The 22,240-nt window shown below is 48.8% G+C and overlaps 1 protein-coding gene across 2 annotated transcripts in view; it reads right to left on the minus strand.

Annotated features, from left to right (window-relative positions):
- The window catches only part of STEAP3 (STEAP3 metalloreductase), a 44,631-nt gene that overhangs the window by 20,096 nt on the left and 2,295 nt on the right, over positions 1-22,240 (minus strand). The window contains exons 1-3 of one of the 2 annotated variants that reach the window (XM_072788933.1): positions 19,692-19,852; positions 18,817-18,904; positions 17,847-18,164 (exon numbers count right to left, since the gene is read on the minus strand). The exons of the other annotated variant lie outside the window; for it this stretch is intronic. The gene's annotated coding sequence lies outside the window, so the exon portion shown is untranslated. Of the gene's footprint in view, positions 1-17,846; positions 18,165-18,816; positions 18,905-19,691; positions 19,853-22,240 lie in introns of those variants that run through there. 2 annotated transcript variants of the gene reach the window in all.

A 22,240-nucleotide genomic window follows, 5' to 3' on the forward strand; every position in this document is an offset into this window, starting at 1 on the left:
TCATACCACCTTCCTCTTTCTTGTCCACTGTAACCACATGGTGGCCCAACATGAGTTGACCTCCATGAGTGTTGGCATGTGCCAGCACAGGGGGGCTAAGCTGAGTGAGACCTAGCGCCCCAGGAAGAGGGGGAAGGACCTCTGCCCTCCACCCTCTGTCCTTTGTCCTGAATTATGTCCTTGGGACAAATTTGCAAGAGTGCTGAGAAAGAAGTGTATGGAACCTTCATGATGAGTGCTATGTGGTGCCATACTTCTTGTCAAAGGTGTGTGTCATAGATGGATGGTGGTACTGCCAGCAGTCACTCTGACCTTCTCACCATTGGGTGTTATTTGGTTACCAGGAAGGGTGATGTGTGCCTGTGCTTGGTCACCTTGTGCATTTGGGGAAGGTACTTCTGTACTCTTCCTTTAGTAGACGATGAGCAGCTTGAAGGCAAGGACTTTTTTTTTTTTTAATTTTATTTATTTATTTGAGAGAGAGAGAGAGAGAGAGAGCATGAGTGAGGACAGGGGCAGAGGAAGAGAGAGAAGCAGACTCCCAGCTGAGCAGGGAGCCCAACACGGTGCTCAATCCCAGGATCCTGGGATCATGACCTGAGCTGAAGGCAGATGTTTAACTGACTGACCACCCAGGCACCCCACAGGGACCTCATCTTATTTGACTTTGGGTCTCACCATTTGTCACAGGGCCTAGAACACCACTGGTGTTCAATGTTTGCTTAGTGAATGAAGGAACACTGATGCCCTATTCTATGAGGGTAGGGTTGGAGTGGGACATGACAGTGAGTAGGACCCTGAGATTGGGTGGGTGCCCTGGGATCTCCTTTACTGAGCCTAACATAGGAGCAAACATGGTGGAAAACCTGGGCTTAGGCCAGGAGTTCAGAGTGAACTTGGATGGAAAAAATTCTGCTGGCCTTGTTAGTAGCTTTGAACTGAAATTTGCCATTTCCTTCAAGTATGAATGTAAGCAGAAGACCATAAAAGTACTGGTAGTCAACACAATAGTACTGGTAGTCAGTGCTGATCATATCACAAGTTTAATTGTGAAACAGTTCTTCAAATGCTATTTAAACTTATCACTCACTTAAAATTATGGTAGAGGGAACCCTGGGTGGCTCAGTGGTTTAGCGCCTGCCTTTGGTCCGGGGCACGATCCTGGAGTCCCAGGATCGAGTCCCATATCAGGCTCCCTGCATGGAGCCTTCTTCTTCCTCTGCCTGTGTCTCTGCCTCTCTCTGTGTCTCTCATGAATAAATAAATAAAATCTTTTTTAAAAATTATGGTAGATAGGATAAATATATAATAAATATATAAACCAAACATTAACAGATGTGAAGAGAGAGATGGCAACACAGTAACATAGGGGACTTCTCTGCCCAGCTCTCAACAATGGATGGATCATCCAGACAGAAGATCAGCACAAAAACACTGGACTTGAACTATACTTGAGACCAAACAAACCTAACAGACACAGAACATCCGATCCAACGGCAGCAGAATACAGGTTCTCCTTATGCATCCACAGAACATCCTCCAGGATAGATCGTATGTTAAGTCATAAAATAAGCCTTACAAATTTAAGATTGAAGTTATATAAAGTATCTTTTCTGACCATAATGGCATAGAACTGGAATACGGGAAAATTCACAGATATGTGGAAATTAAGTAATACATTTTTATTTCTTCTCAAATTTTTATTTAAATTTTAGTGAGTCATCATAAAGTGCAATATTGGTTTCAGGAGTAGAATTCAGTGATTCATCACTTACGTACAACACCCAGTGCTCATTATGACAAGTGCCCTCCTTAATACCCATCACCCATCTAGTTCATCCCCCACCCACGTTTCTCCAGCAACTGTCAGTTTATTCATTATCTTTAAGAGTTGAGTCTCTTATGGTTTGTTTCCCTCTCTCTCTCTTTTTTCCCCTTCCCCACCCCCCTCCCATGTGTTCATCTGTTTTGTTTCTTAAATTCTATATATGTGTGAAATAGCTTGGTATTTATCTTTCTCTGACTGACTTATTTTGCTTAGCATAATACATTCTGGCTCCTAAAACAGACACATAGTTCAATGGAACAGAATGGAAAATCCAGAAGTGGGCTCACAACTCAATGGTTAACTAATCTTTGACAAAGCAGGAAAGAATATTCAATGGAAAAAAGACAGTCTCTTCAACAAATGGCTTTGGGGTCACTGGAAAATGCATGCAGAAAAATGAAACTGGACCATTTCCTCACACCATACACAAACATGAATTCAACATGGATGAAAGACCTAAATGTGAGATAGGAATCCATCAAAACCCTAGAGGAGAATGCACGTAGCAACCTCTCTGACCTCAGCTGGAGCAACTTCTTAGACATATCTCTAAAGGCAAGGGAAACAGAAGCAAAAATGAACTACCGGGATTTCATCAAGATAAAAGGCTTCTGCACAGCAAAGGAAATAGTCAACAAAACTAAAAGGCAGCCTACGGAATGGGAGAAGACATTTGCAAATGACATATTTGATAAAGAGTTAGTATCCAAAATCCATAAAGAACTTATTAAACTCAATACCCAAAAAAGTAACACTCTTGGACAACCATTGAGCCAAAGAAGAAATCAAAAGGGAAAACCAAAAAATAAAAAATCTTAGAAAGTAAGTGGAAATGGAAAACTCAACATACCAAAACTTATGGGATATAGGAAAAGCAGCTCTAAGAGGGATGTTTATAGCTTAATGCCTACCTTATAAAAAAGGATAAATCTCAAACAACATACCTTTACACCTCAACTAGAAACAGAACAAGTCAAAGTTCTAGCAGAAGGAAGGAAATAACATATATCAGTGTAGAAACAAATGAAATGGAGGCTAAAAAAAAAAATATAAGATCAATGAAACTAAGACCTGTGTTTTTAAAGATAAACAAAATTGACAAAACTTTAGCTAGACTAAGAAAAAATAGACTCCAAATAAAAAATGAAAGGTAAAATACCACAGAAATACTAAAGATCATAAGAGACAGCTATGAATAATTATATGGCAACAAATTGGACAACCCAGAGAAAATGGATAAATTCCTAAGAACTTAAAATCTACCAAGACTGAATCATGAAGAAATAGAAAATCTGAACAAGCCAATAATGAGTAAGGTGACTGAATCAGTAATAAGAAATCTTCCACCAAACATTTCAAGATTTAATGCTAGCCTCTCTCCAACTGTTCCAAAAAATCAAAGGAAGGGAACACTTTCAGCCTCATTTTATGAGGTTAGTGTTACCCTGATACCAAAGCCAGATAAGGACACTACACGAAAAGAAAATTACAGGCTAATATCCTTAATGAACACAGATGAAAAAATCTTTGACAAACTACTACCAAACTAAATTCAACAGCACATTAAAAAGATTCTATACCATGATCAAGTGAGATTCATTCCTGGGATGCAAAGATGGTTCAACATACACAAACCAATAAATAAAAGAGATGCACATCAACAGAATGAGGGATGAAAATCATGTGATCATATCAACCCATGAAAAAAAAGCATTTGACAAAACTAAACAGACTTTCATGATAGAAACTCAAAAATATTGATATTGAAGGAGTATACTCCACACAATAAAGATCATATATGGCAACCCCACACCTAACATCATACTCAATGGTGAGAAGTGGAAAGCTTTTCTTCTAGGATCAGGAACAAGACAAGGATGTCCCTCTTGCCACTTCTATTCAACATAGTACAAGTCGTCTTAGCCAGAGCTGTTACACAGGAAAAAGGAAGAAAAGGCATACACAATAAAAAGGAAAATGTAAAATTTATGTTTGCAGATGATATGATCTCACATATAGAAAACTCTAAAGACCCCACCAAAAAAACCCCAAACCACATCTGTTAAAACTAAGAAACTAATTCAGTAAAGTTGCAAGATACAAAACCAACATACAAAAATCAGTTGTGTTTCTAAGCACTGAAGATGAACTATCCGAAAAAGAAATTAAGACAATCCCATTTACAGTACCATTGAAAAGAATAAAATATTTACAAATAAATTTAGCTAAAAAGGTGAAAGAGCTGTATACTGAGAACTATAAAACACTGATGAAAGAAATTCAAGTACTTAATTCACAAATAATAGAAAGATATCCCATGTTCATGGATTGAAAGAATTAATGTTAAGATATCCATAGTACCCAAAATGATCTATAGATTTAAAAACAATCTCTAACAAAATTCCAATGGCATTTTGCACAGATATAGAAAAATAATCCTAAGATTTGTATCAAACTGCAGAAGACCCCAAATAGCTAAAGCAATCTTGAGCAGAAGAACAAAGCTGGAGTAATCACACTTCCTGATTTCAAATTATATTACAGAGCTACGGTAATCAAAACAGTACAGTATTGGCATAAAAATAGGCCAATGGAATGAAATAGTCCAGAAATAAACCCATGCATATAAGATCAACTAATCTTCAACGGGAGTGCCAAGAATACTCAATAGGGAAAGGACAGTCTCTTCAATAAATGGTGCTGGGAAAACTAGATATACTCATGCAAAAGAGTGAAACTGGACCCTTATCTCACACCATGCACAAAAACCAAACTGAAATGGATTAAAGACTTACTCAAAAAGAATGTAAAACCTGAAACTGTATAACTCCTAGAAGAAAACATGGGGAAAAGCTTGTCATGGGTCTAGGCAATGATTTTTTTGTTTGTTTTTTGATTTGACACCAAATGCTCAGGCAACAAAAGTAAAAACAAGTAAGTGGACTACATCAAACTAAAACGGTTTTGAACAGGGCAGCCCCGGTGGCTCAGCGGTTTAGCGCCGCCTTCAGCCCAGGGCTGTGATCCTGGAGACCCGGGACTGAGTCCCATGTTGGGCTCCCTGTGTGGAGCCTGCTTCTCCCTCTGCCTGTGTCTCTGCCTCTCTCTGTGTGTCTCTCATGAATAAATAAATAAAATCTTTAAAAAAAAAAAGGTTTTGAACAGTAAAGGATACAATAAACAAAATGAAAAGGCAACCTATTGAATGGAATAAAATAGTTGTAAACCATCTATCCAATAAAGGATTAATTTCCAAAATATGTAAAGGACTCCCTAACTCATACAACTCAATAGTAAACAAATCAAGACAATCCCCCCAAAATAAATAATTCCATTAAAAAATGGGCAAAGGATCTGAATAAACATTTCTCCAAAGACGACATACAAATGGCCAACAAGTATATGAAAAGATGCTCAACATCACTAATCATTAGGGAAATGTAAATCTAAGCCACAGTGATATATCTTCTCAAACCTGTTACGATGGCTATTATCAAAAAGTCAAAAGATAATAAGTGTTGGAGAGGATGTGGAGAAAAGAGGGAATATAAATTGGTGCAGCTATTATAGAAAACAGCATGAAGACTCCTCAAAATATTAAAAATAGAAATACCTCATGATCCAGCAATCCATCTTCTGGGTATGTATCCAAAGGAAACAGAACCACCATCTTATGCATATACTCAGTGGAGAAGGGGTAAGAACCACTGCTACAATCAATGGAGCAGTAGGAATGGCTTCTCACCCCCTCTTCCCACTTTCCACAGCAGCCTCTCAGGTGAGAGCTGTGTGTATGTGTGTATGGTGGGTTCAGGGTCTAATGCAAGGGGGACCAGGGGAGCAGGAGGCTGTTCCCCAGCTCTGTCACAGACCAGTTGTGTCCTTGGAAAAGCCCCTGTGCCTCTCTGGGTCCCCAGCTTCCACCCTTGTAAACGCAGGTCATGACCTCAGCTCTAAGATGACATATGATACAATCTTAAAAGGTTTTGAAAACTGTGACCGGACATTGGACAAGGCAGCAACATGCCCACCATGTACTGGACACTGCTCTAAAGCCTTTCCACAAGGGACAGTCATTTAGGCTTCACGGGACCCCACGATGTAGGTCCCATTATTATCTCCAACTTAAGGGGGAGGAAACTGAGCTCACAGAGGTTGAGGACCTTGCTCCAGGTGGCACAGAGGGTCATGGGGAAAGTAGAATGGGGTGCAGGTCTGTCAGCCTCAGCAGCTGAGCTTCACCAACAGTCTTACTGCCCAGACAGAAGACCTGCCCAGAGATTCCCCAGTGAGTGGCAGAGCCAGTGACCATGCAGCTGAGAAGGAGTCAGGGTAGAAGGGGATGCACTGACCATCCATTCCAAGAGTCAGGGGACACGTGTTGCACCCAGGACCCCCATCCTGCTCATGTGGGACTCGACTGAATGCTCTGATGGCAACAGTCCCTCCCTGCAAAATGGGAGAGCGTTTTCTGCCTGGTTTTGAGGACAAGGATATTTTTCCAAATGGTGATGCACTAGCCTTTGTAGATGGAAGTGGGGCTCCGGATGATCCCTAGAGTACAGACCTGGAGTCGTGCATCCACGGAAGGCTGCCCTGGGCACCCAACTTGGCCTGGTTTCTAATTCTGACTACTACTTGCTAGCTGTGGCTGTGGTGCCTCAGTCTCCCCAGCTATAAAAGGGAGACGATCATAGCACCTTCCTTAAGGGGAGATTATAGGAATAAGTCTCTCTCTATATATATAAAGCACTTAGAGCAGCTCGGCACTCGGCAGGTGTCAGTCAAACCTAAGCAAATAACCGGTGCCAGCACTTTACCAGTGGCAGGGACAAGGCAAAGGGAAGATGCAGAAGCCCCTGCCAACCCTCTTTAGCCCTGGGAAAACGGAGAGAGTCAGGACAGGGGCTGTGCTGGTGGCCTGGGGCTGCCAGGCCTCCATGGTGGATTTGGGCTGAGATGAATATAAACTCCCCCCACGGGGACCCCAGTATCCTTGTGGTCAGTCAAGGCTGGGACAGATACACAGGGGCCTTTCTGGGTAACTGCATCAGCCACCTGGAGACACCAACTCTGGGGTTAGTCTTGCATTTATAGGGAGACACGGAAGCCATCAGACCACCTTCTCCATGTCTGTTAGCAATTTGGAAGGTCCCAAGTAGGTCCCTCCTGGCCAGAAGCCTCTCCTTTGCTCTCTCCTCCCTTCCTCCCGTCACTGCAGTAACTGCCAGGTGCTAAGAGAATAAAGATGAGAAAGACGTGGCCCCCACTCCTGGATGGTTTACAATCGTGTGTATGTTTGCATGTAACATGCTGGGGACACCTTAGATAGGACATGTCCACCCATAACTGGACACAGAGCACCAGGGGATGGAGCCCAGGAATAGACACCAGGGAAGGCTTTGTGGCACATGTGGCATCAGCTGGCTCTTAAAGATGCCCCCACCAACTGAGCCATAGGGAGGGAGTCAGTGACACCTAGACTTTGAATCTTGTCCACCTTCAACCCCAGACTGAGCATCCCAAGGTGGAGGCAGGGGAGGACTTATTTGGGGCTGGCTCCCAAGAGGCTCTTTGCTCAGAACCTGACTCAGTACTGGCTTCCCTTCAGGGAGCCGCAGGCAGCGACTGAGAGGACCTGGGCTGGGCCTGGAACTGGCTATGGGACACAGGAGCGTCGCTGAGCCTCTCTGGGCGGCTTCTCTAATCCAGCTGCTGTACCAAATCACCTGCGAGCCCCTGCAGCCCCAGCGGCCTCCCAGTGTGGGGTTTTTTTTTTTTTTTAAGATTTAATTTATTGGGGATCCCTGGGTGGCTCAGCGGTTTGGCGCCTGCCTTCGGCCCAGGGCATGATCCTGGAGTCCCAGGATCGAGTCCCACATCGGGCTCCCTGCATGGAGCCTGCTTCTCCCTCTGCCTGTGTCTCTGCCTCTCTCTCTATGTCTATCATAAATAAATAAATCTTAAAAAAAAAGATTTCATTTATTTATTCATGAGAGACAGAGAGAAAGAGAGAGAGGCAGAGACACAGGCAGAGGGAGAAGCAGGCTCCATGCAGGAAGCCCGATGTGGGACTCGATCCCGGGACTCTAGGATCTCGCCCTGGGCCGAAGGCAGGCGCCAAACCGCTGAGCCACCCAGGGATCCCCGGCCTCCCAGTGTGCTAATGGTCCCACACCCAGGGGACTGCTTTCAGCCATAGGCCAAATGGAAATTAAGCACAAAGCACCCTGAAGTGCTTCTTGCCATCAAGATTCGGTCCCGGGACAGGAAAATGCTAGGTTATAATGCCACCTTGTGAGACCCCCATCCCAGGGGCAGCTCCTTCTTCTACAGTTTTGATGGCAGGGACAGAGCCACCAGGCCAAGAGGGGGTGCTGGGGTCAAATCAGGGCCCTGCGTCACTTACTGGGCATGCCTCAGGCCCCCTCCTTTATATATATATATTTTTTTAAAGACTGTATTTACTTGAGAGAAGGAGAGGGTACAGAGGGAGACGGAGAGGGAGAAGCAGACTCCCTGCTGAGCAGGGAGCCCGATGCGGGGCTCAATCCCGGTACTCCGGGATCACGACCTGAGCCAAAAGCAGATGCTTAACCGGCTGAGCCACCTGGGAGCCCCAGTCCCCTTCCTTAAAATGGGGACACTACTTGTACTTTCCCACAAGGGTTGCTCTGAGGAGGAAATGAGGTCCTACGTGCAGGAGCTCAGAGCCAGGTTTTCTGACGGATGCCTGTGCCTCTGTGTATCGGTGCACAAGTGTATGAAACCGTTCTCTGGGTGCTTCATGGGCCAGGGTCGCCTCTCAAAACTCTGCCCTCCCAGGGCCCAGCACAAGGTCTGCTGCTGGCATGAAGGCCAGAGAAGGGAGGACAGGTGGCACAAGTTCTAGAGGCCCTGGGGGGCCCAGGAGCCCCTGTTGCCTGTCCACATGGCCTAAAGGTGAGACAGTGACTGATCCAGGCTGGGCCCTGGCTTCTGGTTGTTTGGGTTGTTCTATTTACAGACCTGGAGGGTGGAGGAGGGTGTGGATCAAATTACAGCTGGAGTCCGAGTGGCAGGCTGGGCCCCGCAGGCCACACACAGACCTGCCCCCCACCCTCGGACCAAGCTGCGGACAAAACAGCACTGAGGCTAGTGGGGCAGGAACTGGCACAAACCACAGGTCCTGGTCCTCTCTGGGTGTTTGCCCAGGCTTGCCTGGGCCCTCCCACTTCCCAGCAAGGTCATGACACGGGCTGTGTTCGTGGCTGGGAGCCATGTGGGGCCCACTGGCCGGCCTGTCCACTCCTGCCCGCTGCTACTCGCGTTCAGGCAGGCCACTAATGGTGGCCAGTCGCGACACAGATGGCTTTACAGCCTCTTCTGTGAGGGCAGCCGGCCACCAACCCTCAGACTCAAGTGGCTAGGGCAGTTGATGTCCGTGAAGGGGTCAGAGTAGAATCATAAGTGTGTGTGTGTGGGGGGGTGGGGGGCTGTGGCACATTGCAGCTGGATGGAGGAAGGGTGGCTTCCACCCCCTTCCCATGCAGAGGCTGACTTGCCTAATATTTCTGGCCCTGCCTGGCCTTGGGGATGGAGAGAAGGCTCTACGGCAAAGCTCTTAGCCGCAAGTGGCCCATAGTTATCTTCTAACTTGAAGTTTTATCTAGTCGATAAAATTAAGTTGGGGCGGGGACACATTCCTATTACTGCTATTTTTATTTATAAGTTAAATTTATTTCAAATGTTGTAATTTGTGCTGTATAATGTTACACACAGAATAAATCGTCTATTAACATAAACATCAACATAGATAAATGTTAAAGGATAAAGCTAAAATTTATAGAAGCTCTAAGTTTTCTTCCTGGCCCCAGGGAATGATCCTTTACAATCCCTGGGAGGTCCATACCCATCCTGGAGACCTGAGCCCAAAGGGACCAGTATCTGCCCAGCTTCCCTCATGAGACAGTTGGGGGCCAGATGTGCCTGGAGCCTTGCTCGGTGGTTGGGACTTCTCTGAGAGTCATTGCCTGGTGGCTCCTGTGCTCAGTGAGCTTCTCTACCCTCCTGTCAGCTTTGGCAAGGTAGAGACTGCCATGTTCTGTTGCATGGCTATAACCCTGAAACCCAGCCCCAGGCTGGGCACAGCATAGAGGTTTCATGGATATTTCCGACCACAGGCAAACATCCTGGATCTTCAGCTTCAAAACTTACTCTGTTTATTCTTGGGGACCAAAAATCCTTCCAAAATGCAGTGCATGTTTCAAGAGAAGCCGTCAGATCCTCACTGAAAACCTCAGCATCACCCCAAACTGCAAGAGGGGATGTCCTTGGGTCTTGCCCTTGTTTTTATAAGTTTATAGGTTTAAATCCTCCCTCATTGTGAGAACATTTATCACAGCTCTCTCTCTCTGCCTGCTTGCCTCTCAAAGCCCGCCCAGGTCCTGCTGTGGACAAGAAATACAGGCCACACACCACTGAGAAAGCACAAAGCCCACAGAATGGGAGATAAATTTTGCAAATCATTTATCTGATAAGGGGCTTTGCTCCCAGGTATATAAAGAACTCTTTGCTCAGTATTAAAACTCTCACAACTCAGTATTAAAAAGACAAATAACCTATATAAACATGAGCAAAGGATCTGAGTCGACATTTCTCCACAGAAAATACACAAGTCATCATGAAGAACACACAAAGATGCTCCACGTCATTAACCCCTCGGGGGAAACAAATTAAAATCATGACATGCAATTTTACAGTCACTTGGATAGCTTAATCCAAAAAGGCAGACAGAGTAAGTATCGGTGAGGATGTAGAGACGCTGGAACCCACATCCAACGTTGACGTAACAATGATATAAAATGTGTACCCACTGGGAAAGAGTCTGGAAGTTCCTCAAAATGTTGAACAGGGAGTTTAGTTTCTTTTTTTTTTTTTTAATTTTTATTTATTTATGATAGTCACAGAGAGAGAGAGGCAGAGACACAGGCAGAAGGAGAAGCAGGCTCCATGCACTGGGAACCCGATGTGGGATTCGATCCCGGGTCTCCGGGATCGTGCCCTGGGCCAAAGGCAGGCGCCAAACCGCTGTGCCACCCAGGGATCCCGGGAGTTTAGTTTCTATATGACGTAGCGATCCCACTCCTAGGTATACACCTGGAAGAACTGAAAACAAATTGTCCACACAAAAACACACAAAAATGTGTACAGCAACATTTCTCGTAGCATTACTCATAATACCCCAAATGTAGAAACCACCCAACGTCCACCAACTGGTGAATGGGCAAACCAAATGTACTCTCTCCATACGATGCAGCATCGTTCAGCAACAAAGAGCAAGGAAGTGCCCCTACGGGGCCACAGCACCATGAATCTTGGAACTACTACGTTAAATGAAAGAAGCCAATCACAAAAGGCCACATGTTGTGTGACTCCATTTTTTCTGAAATGCCTGCAATAGGCAAGTCTACAAAAACAGAAAGTAGATTAGTGGTTGCCAAGAAGGGGGATGGCATGGTGGTGAGGGCAGGGGAAATGGAAAGTGCTCATTGGTACAGGGTTCTTTTCTGAGGTGAGGACACTATTCTAAAACGGACCGTGGTGATGGCCACACAACTCCATGAATATACTAAAGACCACTGGGTTGTATACTTTAAATGAGGGCGTTGTATGGTATGTGAATTACAGCTCAATAAAGTTGCTATTAAAGAAAAAAAAAAGAAATTGTGGGATGCCTGAGTGGCTCAGCGGTTGAGTGTCTGCCTCCAGCTCAGGGTGTGATCCCGGGATCCTGGATCGAGTCCCACATCAGGCTCCTTGCATGGAGCCTGCTTCTCTCTCTGCCTGTGTCTCTGCCTCTCTCTGTGTGTCTCTCATGAATAAATAAATAAAATCTTGAAGAAAAGAAAAAAAAAAAAAGAAATTGAGACAGCACCGCCTGATGTGTGAACGAAGAGTAAACGCTTTGGGTGAGAGTCCAAGGCCTCCTCATGAGCTTAAAGCATGGAACCTGTGACATCATCATTGGTGGCTCTAAATTATTCTCTAGCCTGTTTCCCATATATCTGAGTTTCTAAGCCACACGACCTCTAGAAAAGCGTGTAGTGTGTAGTCAACATGATTAACAACTGTTAAAGGGGAGATGGTACTAGAGGTTAGTCCTCCTCTTAGCTTCTGCATGGACTCTGCAGCTTTTGCTCATGCAGCTCCTGCCCTGCACTCCAGCCCAAGCAGACAGCCAAGGGCCTTGGTACACAGAATGCAAGGAAGGTGCTGGGGTATGAGGCCCACCCTTCCAGCTCCCAGGGCAGGTCAATGAACAAGGCAGAGGTGTTCCAATGAGAGGGGGTAAGGAAGCATCATCCACTACTCTCTCAAGTGGTAGAAGGTTTATATAAGGACATGCAGCTGGAAACCAGCACATAGCTGCTAATCTGCTAACATTAGGTCTGATTTGTTTCCCTTTCCCAACCAAACCCATCCCGTCCTTAATTAGGCAGAGGATCAGCCCATGAGAGCCATCATGGTCATCGGGAGCTTGTCCGGCCAGGCTAGGCTGGTTCCTGAGTGCAGCCATCAGAACATGAGCTCGAAGACATCTGGATATTCCAAATTTATTGAGGTTTGGTAAACTGCAAGGTAGGCCAGTGAGAACACAGGCTTGGAGACAGCTGGGGTTAGATTTCAGCCCTACCCCTTATTAGTGGGGTGGCCTTAGCAAGTCACTTGACCTCTCTGAGCCTCGGTTTCCTTATCTGTATTGCAGAGTAATGTTACCTACTTAAATGAGATGTAGTAAGGATTATATAGGATCAGCAAAGTGCCCCGATCTGAGCCTGTTAAGTTCACTCCCTTTTCATTTTGTTCCTCTCTGTCTAGGACTTTTAAAAACCTTCTGTCTGTGTAAAGCAGAAATAGATGCACCTAAATCAATACATGGTACAGCAGAGAACTCTGCTGAATGGAGAAATTTAGTCTAAAATTTTCTAAAAATGTGCTCTGAGATAATGGCCTGGAGGAATGCACACATTTCCCACCAAGGCAATTGCAGGGAGAAACCTGTGGCTCTGTGGGGCTCGGGGAGTGAGGAGGAGAGGGGGCGGTGGAATGGGGATGAGGGAATAGTAGGATGAGGCTCGTGGTCAGGAGTGGGGCACCAGGGTGGTTTGGGACTGCACAGTGGGCCCTCTGAGCTCTCTATGGACTCTTAGTCCTAACATTCGGCTCCCTGTAAAGGATAATCCTCATGTCACTGGTGTCCCCAGGCCACCCTTCCTCACCAGGACCCCCAGCTCCTGGATAAACTCACACCAGCTGCCTCCCTGCCTCCACAGCCCTGAGAGCAGCCCCTTTCCCACTGACAGCATTGCTTTCTCTCCTGTCTGTCTTCTACCCAGACTCTAAGTTCCTCAGGTATGGGAATAGACCTAAACTTTTTGTAAGCCCAGCACTTGGCCTGGCACCAGACGCATATCAGGTCAAACCTGAGCCTCCCTGGGGTCATCTGGAGGGCTTGTTGAAACATACTGTTGGGCTCTAGCCCCAGAATTTCTGATGCTGCTGCTCCCAGGACCACACTTTGAAAACCACTGCGGGAAATGCTCGCAAAAGGTGCTGTGCGGGGGGGGGGGGTGGGGGGTGGGGGTGGGGGACACGGTGCTGTGCGAGGGATGAACAACTCCAGACGTGACTTCTTTCCTGGGTTTTTACAGTCAGGCCCAGCTCTTCGCCTGCCTCTTCCCTAAGTCCTCCCCGCCCTCTGGGACCTCTGGTATCCATGCTCTCTCCCTCTGCTCCTCTCAGCCTCGGGGGTCAGATGAATGTGCCCCATCTCTGAATACCTCTTGGCAGCCCAGGGCTGGGTCCTTCCGGTGAGAAGGGGGTCGGGGCCATGGTGCTGTTGCTCCCTGAGCCCGTGAGGCAAACTCCCCAGGAGGTGCTCCCATGGCCCCTCCCCCTTCCCTCACATGTGTCACCAGGCCCGCTGCAGGCCAAGGGAAAAGAGAAGGGTAGCACTGGGCTGTCTCCACACAGATTCTGGGGACTCAGGAGTCCCCAACACCCTGACTTGGAACATCTTCCAAGAGGACCGAGTTTCCTGGATGGCCAGGGATTCATATGACCTGACTCTGCATCTGGGGCTCTTCTGCTACCACAGTCTGACAGCGAGGCCAGGAAGAAGTGTTCACTGGGCCAGTTCATCACCACTCGCTGCCAGCACAGCGCCAGGATGGTGGTCAGTGCCGGGGAGGAGGTGGAAGGGGAAGTCTCCGTGGTCAGCACCAAGGCCAGCGGCTTGAAGTAGGGAAGATGCTCAAGATGCTCAAGCCCTTAGGGTCCTTCCGCTGCACAACCCCAGAGGGGACCATTCACGCTGTAATCCACGTGAATAGCAAGCTCTGGAGTTGTGCAGTGCACACTCTGTACCGGGTTATGCAATAGCTGGTCCTACCAATCCTAGTCTGAAAAGTTTCCTCATTTGTTATTCCTTGAATACCTACTATGTACCCGGTAGGCATTCTGGCAACTACCCAGAAGATGGATCTATCCTCTTGGGGCTCTTTGGAGAAAGGCCAGCTACACCCTACGGTAAGGAGCTAAGTGCTCATGTGAGGGTCTGCCAGGTGCTGTGGGAGCCAGAGAGTGGCTTATCTCTGCCCAGTGAGCTCAGGGCGCTGGCATGTGGGGGCAGCCAGCTCCCTATGGCCTGGTTAATCCAGCCAGGCTGGAGGCTATCAGGTGGCAGCCGCTGAATCTGTAGTCTCAGCGTCTGGGCTTGGGTGGCTTCTTGCTTTCTAGAGACACCTAGAGCTGCGAAGCCCCGGGCCAGATGGGTCTTGTGGGCTGTGGCTGCCCCTGACCCCCTCCCCTAGCCATGGTGTAGGTTTGCAGCATAAGGGATCAGAGCCCCCTTATTCCTAGGCAGAAGGAGGTGTGGGGGCAGGGAAAGCAGCAGAAGCAGCCAAGACAAACGAGGGCTGCTCCAGGGGCTTTTGCCAAGGAACTCAGCCTACCTCACTGGCAGGGTTCCTGGGCCTGCTTGGGGATGCATGCTTCCCCGGCTTTGCCCAGTTGATGGGCCACTTTTTCAAAGAAGCTTCTGAGAGGCCTCCCTGGACCCTTTGGGCTCCCAAGGACACTGAAAGTCAGCCTCCACTCTCCAAATGCTTGTGTGGGTAGGATCGTGCAATTACTTCCCACCCACCCACCTACCCACCAGGGGCTGGCTCCATGCAGATCTCTGACTTTTACAAGAATCCCTGAGAGCTCAAAGGCTGGTCCAGGCAGCCCTGGGAGCCCTCCTGATTTCTGCTTAGACCCTTAAAACAGAGAGGATCTCGCATTCTGGGCCTCACTTTGCATTTGGCATGTTACCATTGACTGCACATGCTGATTTGCTTTTCTGTTCATAGGGGCTTCTTCATACTCATTTCTAGGTGTCTAGCACCTAGCCTGGGGCCTGGCACCAACTAGGTACCCAATCAATTAATGTTTGAGGCTTGAGTAACCTACCTGCTAGTTTCTATGCCTAAGGGCAGAGCATACTTAGGAGTCCTGGCTGTTCTCCATGGAACCTTAGGGGCCCTCCTGTACCCAGTGGTGATTAAATACTACCAGGACTCTCTAGTCCCTTCCACAGCCTGATCATGTTGTTAGACCTGGCCAGGCATTTCACTATTTGCTAAACTTAATCACGTAGAAGACTTATGCACAGAGGAGTTTAAATGTTGAAAATAAACAGAAAAACACAAATAGACTCATGCAGCCCTGGCCAAAGTGGAAAATCAAACATCAGATGTGAGGCCTATCGGGGTACAGCCTGGTATGTGGGTGCCCAGAAGAGGGCTTCAGGGATGCTGGGTCAATGGCTCTAGGGCCCGCGGGCTCCTGAGCCTGAGGCAGAGTGGGTACAGGGAGGGTGGCAGACAATCATTCAAAATGGTCTGCCCGGGCTCCAGGAGGCTGGGAGGGGTGTCCAGGGGCAGGTGAGGCCCAGCTGTGGCCACCTGACTCAGACTGCATGCTTTGTCTCTGCCCCAGTCATGGATTCAATCTGTTTGCCTAGAAAGGCCCTTCCCCTCAAATGACAAAATTCAAGGTGCAGCAGAAAGGCTACCTTTTCTGTGAAGCCCTCACAGTACCTCCTCTTCCAGACAGAATCAATCCCTCCTCTGGTCCTCTTGGCTCTCTGCAGCACAGGTACCAGGATAGGACCAGCGAACAAAGGTGGGCACTGTCCATGAGAGATCCAAGGGGTGGACAGTGGGGAGGTCCCTGACCCTCTCACCACCACCCTGCCCCATGTGCTGCTAATGTTGACATTAAAACTAATCCCCTTTGATATAAATAATTCACATTTCCCAGCCAGGTAAAATGAATAACAGCTTCTGTAAAACCTTTCTCATTGTATGAATGTGAAACAATCTAAGTAAAAAGCTGGCTGCTTGCTATGCAAAGAGAAGCAGCTGAAGGGAAGTCTCCTAGTTCCCCCTTCCCTCCACATGACTGCCCCTAAAGCCACATCATGTAGAAATTCTGGGCCTCCCCAGGGCTGCGAGGTCCACTCACTCCTACAGGGGCAGCTGAGCAGTCACATCACACCACCGAGCCAGAGCCTGGCACAGGGCACATCTGCAATCATCAGGAGCCAAACGAAGAGCAGTCACTGGGAGGTGTGGCCAGGCTCACACTGTGGAAAGATCCTGACCGTGGACTTGCACGCTCAGGCTTATGATTACTTCCACTTTATGGACAAGAAAACAGGTCCAGTGAGGATTCCCGTAAGGTCCCAAAGTTGGCTCTCACCCTAGTCCCATCCAGGTCCAGCATTCCAGCCGCCTCCAGGGTAGTGAGGGCGGGCAGCTCATTGCTGTGGGTATGAGTAAGAGCCAGTCACCTGGTCTGCATGGGGCTCTGGGGTGGTCTGCTCCCTTCCACCCGGCTCTCTCTCTGCCCTGCTGAGCTGCCCAAACTCAGACTTTCCAGCCTCTCATTCTCAGCTGTTTCTGCAAATCCGGGGCCACCCTCTATCCTAGATTCCAAACAATGGCAGCACAGGTCCCAGGCCCTCCCTCTCTTTCTCTCCGGGCGAGGTGGTAAGAAGTTTCCACCTGAGTCCAGGCACCCCCTCTGATCCCTCACAGCTGACCTGAGGGGGGACAGGATAGAGGACGCCAGGTTTAAAAGCTGGGTTAGAGCCACACACATCTTAATTGGTGCGTTTCTATTTTCTCTGTGGGCATTTCTTCCTTTCTGATGGACTCTTACAAACATTTTACTGCTATATTTCTTGTAATACTGCCTGGAATCGTTATTTAGACATCATAAAAAAATCATTATATCTTTAAAAGAAAGGCTGAGAATTCCTACAAAAGAGAATACAAAAAGCTCGTGCACACACACACAAACAACACACACAAGCCGGTCCACACACAAGTATACATATGTGCCAGCTTAGTGTGACAGCAAAGAGAGGTTTATCATTATGCCACTTTGCAAAATAGAAGTGAATGAATAATTTATAGGACTTTTTACAAACATCTAGATTTTTTAATCATTCTAGAAAAATCCGGTTTGATTACTTATAGCAGCAGTTCTGAGCTAAACCAACCCAGAAATGGTGACCAAGAAGTAAAATTTATAATTCCCAATGGGCTAGCCTTCCACAGACCTGCATCGTAAACATTAACATCTTTTTTTTTTAAATACACCAGAACCCACAAAACCATTGCTCTCACTAACCAAAGGCACCGTGTGTGATAAATCCTTAAACCCTTTACTTTGAAAAAGGTTCCTGACTTAATGTACAGATGATAACATTTCCCACTTTCCTTTGGCAAGAGCTCCATCACACTGCGCCCTTTGCTGCCAGTTCCAAATAAGGGGTGCCTGCCCTGAGGCCACAAAGCTCTGGTTCTTTGGACTCCCCGGGATGCTGGGGTGCACACGGAGGCAGGCCTGGGGTTGGTAGCACGGAAGGAGGAAGCCCACACACCACCCATGCCACGGTGGATCTGTGTGCCCTAACCAGACTTACCAATGGCAGGGCTGCTGCGACATCAGGCCAATGCCAGTGTTTGAAGCATGAGGTCCCTTGCCAGCCCCACTGTGATCCCGGCCACTGCTTCTTGCTCGGATCCTCCTCTGATGTGTGGGCAGCCTGACTTTGTCTTTGAAGTCAGGCCTCAAGCTGACCCTCAAAGGCGGGGGACCCGCCGGGCTCAGACAGCTGGGCTGCTGCCCCCTCAGCCTACGCTCCAGCTCCTGGCCACAGGGACCAGCTCCCGGACCGGGAGTGGTGGCTGATGCTCGGTTGCAGAGTGCACTGCGAGAGAGCACTTCTGACTGATACTTCCTGTTTGGGAAGGAAACGTCACTGGTGATAATTAGTGGCTCAGACTCAAGTGTCTCTGCCACAGGAACTGAGGTAGGATAGCCAGCAAAACCCAGGATGCATAAAGTGAGTAAATGTCATCCAGTGCAGGGTGGAGGCTGCCTCCCTGTGTGTGTGGGGGGGGGGGCGGTATGGGGGGGGTGTTTACTCTTCGGGTTACGAAGCCAAACATAATGGCTGCAGAAAGTGGCAATTTATCAACCGCTCTGGGGGTGATTTACTGCCATCACTGTGGCTGTCATTGGCTTAGGGATCACTTTCTCAGCATTTTTGTGCCAACAAAGGCTTCATGGTCATCTTTTTTGCTAGTCGGTGCCCATAGTAGGGGAGACAGACAGACAGAAGGACCCACAGGCAGAAGGCAGCACTGTCACACGGGCAAAGCATGGATGGGCATGCGCCTGCCTGCTGCCCATGGCTCTCCTAGTGACCCTGGAGGCAACACAAAGGGAGGCCAGAGGTTTGGAGGTTTTTTTCATCGTTGAAGTTAATTATGCCAAGTCCCGTCTTAGAACAAGTATATTCAACTGCTTTCCACGTGTTTGCACACTGATGGTTTTGGAAAATGGTAGTTTTGAGTAACCCTGTTCATTCTCATAACCAGAATACACACCTCCAGGCTCGGCAGGTTGTTCCAAAGTTGCAAGCAGCAGAACAGAGCCTGTGCTGCGGTCAGACCACAGCATGGTGTCTTGTCTCTTCTGCCAGAGAGAAACCTCCTGTGGGCAAGGGTATTCTCGAATCTCCCGAGTCCAGCAGAGGTGAGCACGCAGACCGACCTCCCCTCCACTCAGCTCCCACTCCCCTCTTTCCATTCCCTGCCACTCCCCACTTGCCAATGCTTATCCCTCTTGACATCCCCCTGGCCAGCCAAATCCCTTCCTCGGGCCCTGAAGACACCTCCCAGCCCCCAGAGCCTCGCAACCATTTCTCCTGGGACCAAGTTCACCTTGGCTGCTGTTTGTCACACCTTGGCAGCACCCCAGCAGTGTGACCTTGCACGGATTCCTGTCCTTCTCTGTGATTCAGCTAAATGGTGAACGTGAAAGCCCCCCCAAACCGCATCATCGGACTGCTTTGGTTCACACATTTCCTGTGCTTTGCTGTGAGCCACCCACTGCATGATGTCCTGGAATCTTCTTCCTCTGCTGCCTGGTGGTACCTTACATTGTCCCTCAGCTTCCCAATGAGACTGCAAGCTCACTGAGGGCAGGGACCTGGTGCCCCCCACCCCTCTGCATCCACAAGGCCCTGCTCATGGTACTCTGCTCACCGTGAGGCCGCAGGTGCCTGTTGGGCCCATGGGGGCTCAGGCAGTGCTCTCAAACGGTAGCGAACACGGGATTATGGGGGAGTTCAGACCCCAGGTTTCCAGGCAGCCAGAGCCCTCCATTCAGTAGCTGGGGTGGGCTCAGCATTCTCTGTCCCTATCAAAGCTTCTGGGCAGTCTCCCATCCCCTTGAAGAAGCTGTACTGTGAGGACCTCACCTTCTGTAAGAATGCAAACCCTCCAGGTGTGAGCTGACAAGAGTACGCCCATGGATCCGAGAGGGGTCCAGGTCGGCTATGATTCCCGGTTTCCTGGGGTTTTCAATGGGCCCTCGGCTGTGCCCTGAGCTCCCCCTCTACCTTCACCACACACAGCCATGCTAGATCAGAACATTCAAGAAGAACTGTAGCAAAGGTTAGAGGAAGACAAACAGGTCCAACAGGCAACACACAACAGAGCATTGTCAGCCCTCCAATCCAGGAACACCGGGAGGGCAGGGCTTTCCTGGACAGAAGTCCCCAACCCCCAACACAATCCTTGGCTGCCCCGCCCGGCACAGGCCCTTTCCCTTTCCTTCCAGCTCCAGGCACCACTTTATTTCTGGCCAGCCTGAAGCCATCTGCACGGACCAACCACAAGGGGCTTTGGCCCACCTCTTTTAGCTGCTCGGTCCCACGCCCAGGTCGTGGCTGATTCACTGGACAGTGGTCACTGGCTCCCCCTCCCTGCCCCAGTGTCCCATGCACAGAGCTCGCTGGTCACCCTGCCCCAGCACAGGCCCCTTGGATCCCAAAAAGCCTACCCTGGCGATGTAGCAGGTCACCCTATCTTCACACAGACCCCACCTGTAGGGCCCATGTCACAGCCAACACCCACCCCCCCACCGTGTGTCCTGAATGATTCACCTTTAGCGGGACCCTCAGCACTACTGCTGGGCATGTTGGCACCTCCCGAGCCCACCCTCCTCACAGCCTGACAGCCTTAGGACAAACAGCGGATGTTATAGTAACAGGAAGGGTCACCCAGCACAAAGCCCAGCACATGGGCTTTGGGAGACCTGCTGTCCCCCAGGGCACCGAGATGGCCTGCAAATTCCTTTATGTTTACCTGTGAATGAGTTTATCATCTGGGGCCTGTAGCTTCTCCAGTTTCATCTCCTAATCTGATAGCTCTGGAAGGCTTAAGAATTGTTTGCTTACATCCCACCTGGCTCGCATTAGGCGGAAGTGGGAGGTAGGAAGTTACTGCCTGGTTGCAGGACAATTAGCGCCCACCTGTTGCACTTTCTGCCAAGGGACTGTGGTGAGTTATGAGGACAGGCTGATTTGGAAGAGCTGGTGCCAGTAATTCCCAGGCGACTGCGGTCCACATCTGAGGGGGAGGGAAACCTTCTGCCCTGGGATGAAGTGACAATGCAGGCCACAACCCTGATATCCCTGATATCAGCAGTCATCGATCCCGCCCTGACAGCCCCACGCATGCACACACCTGCCCTGGCTCCCACTAGCTGAGGAACCTGGGCCTCAGTGCTGCTGAATTCCCTTACTTCTCTTCAGAAGTGAGTGGAGGCTGTGGGTTTGCAGAAGCTTAAAAATGACAATGGAGGGCAGCCTGGGTGGCTCAGCGGTTTAGCGCAGCCTTCCACCAGGGCGTGATCCTGGAGCTCTGGGATCGAGTCTCATGTCGGGCTCCCTGCATGGATCCTGCTTCTCCCTCTGCCTGGGTCTCTGCCCCTCTCTCTCTCTCTCTCTCTCTCTCTCTCTCTCTGTCTTTCTCTCTCTGTGTCTCTCATGAATAAATAAATAAAATAATTTTCAAAAAATGACAATGGACCCTCATCCCACCAGCAGTGGGACTCGGTCTTGAGTACTTGGCGCCTGACTGATGTTCCCTAGATGTTTGTTGAATGAGTAAATGAGGCAGAATTTGGACAAGCGTTTGGAGTTAGTGGTTAGGAGCCTCCAGTTTGGTGGGAAGAATGGATTGAAGCCTCATGTTTACTTGGAAAAGTCCTATGGTTGGGAGAACAATATTATCTACCTCCTAAGGGGGTTGAAGTTTCAGATGTGTTCACAGGCTTAACGTGCTCAGCCCAGGGCCTGGCATGTGGGGAACTAAACGTTCAGGGACGATAACTGTCATATCAGGTGTGATCCATGAGGTGCCTGTGGCATGCCAAGGATGTGAAGGGCTGATGTGCAGAGGTCTGGGTAGGTTAGACAGCTGGTAGGCCCAGCTGCAGAGGACAGAGAGAGAAAAAGAGAATTCTGTAGTCGAATGTTTGAAAACCACATTAGAGTGGCCTATCCCCACCCCTTCATTCCTCTCTCCAAGTCCTATAATTTCCACAGCCCCCTGGATTGGGACTGGGCTGGCAACGTCAGAATATGAGTAGAAAAAGAGGCACACACCCCGCCAGCCCCTAGGAGGGAGGGAAAGAACCAGCTTGATCTTAAGTTTTAATAACTGCTTATAAAGGCAAGCTTCCTTGTTTTAAATTGAGAGGCCCATTCTCAGTCCAGATGCTAGAAAGCAATTTCATGGGGCGCCCATTTGAGGCCTAGCTTGGAATGCCCAGCCAAGGAAGTCGTGGCCACTATACTGGTGGGGAGGGCAGGAAGGGGTAGATCCAGCCTCAGGGAGCCTGGACATCACTGCATAACCTGCTTCCCTGGCCTGTCCCAACATGCCTGAAAATCACTCCGGCCCCTGAGGTGTTTTTTGCAGACTGGCCAGGGAATAAGGCAGGAGCACAGACTTTTCTCCC

The sequence above is a fragment of the Canis lupus genome, chromosome 20 (genome assembly GCF_048164855.1).
Source record: "Canis lupus baileyi chromosome 20, mCanLup2.hap1, whole genome shotgun sequence".
NCBI classification, from domain to species: domain Eukaryota; kingdom Metazoa; phylum Chordata; class Mammalia; order Carnivora; family Canidae; genus Canis; species Canis lupus.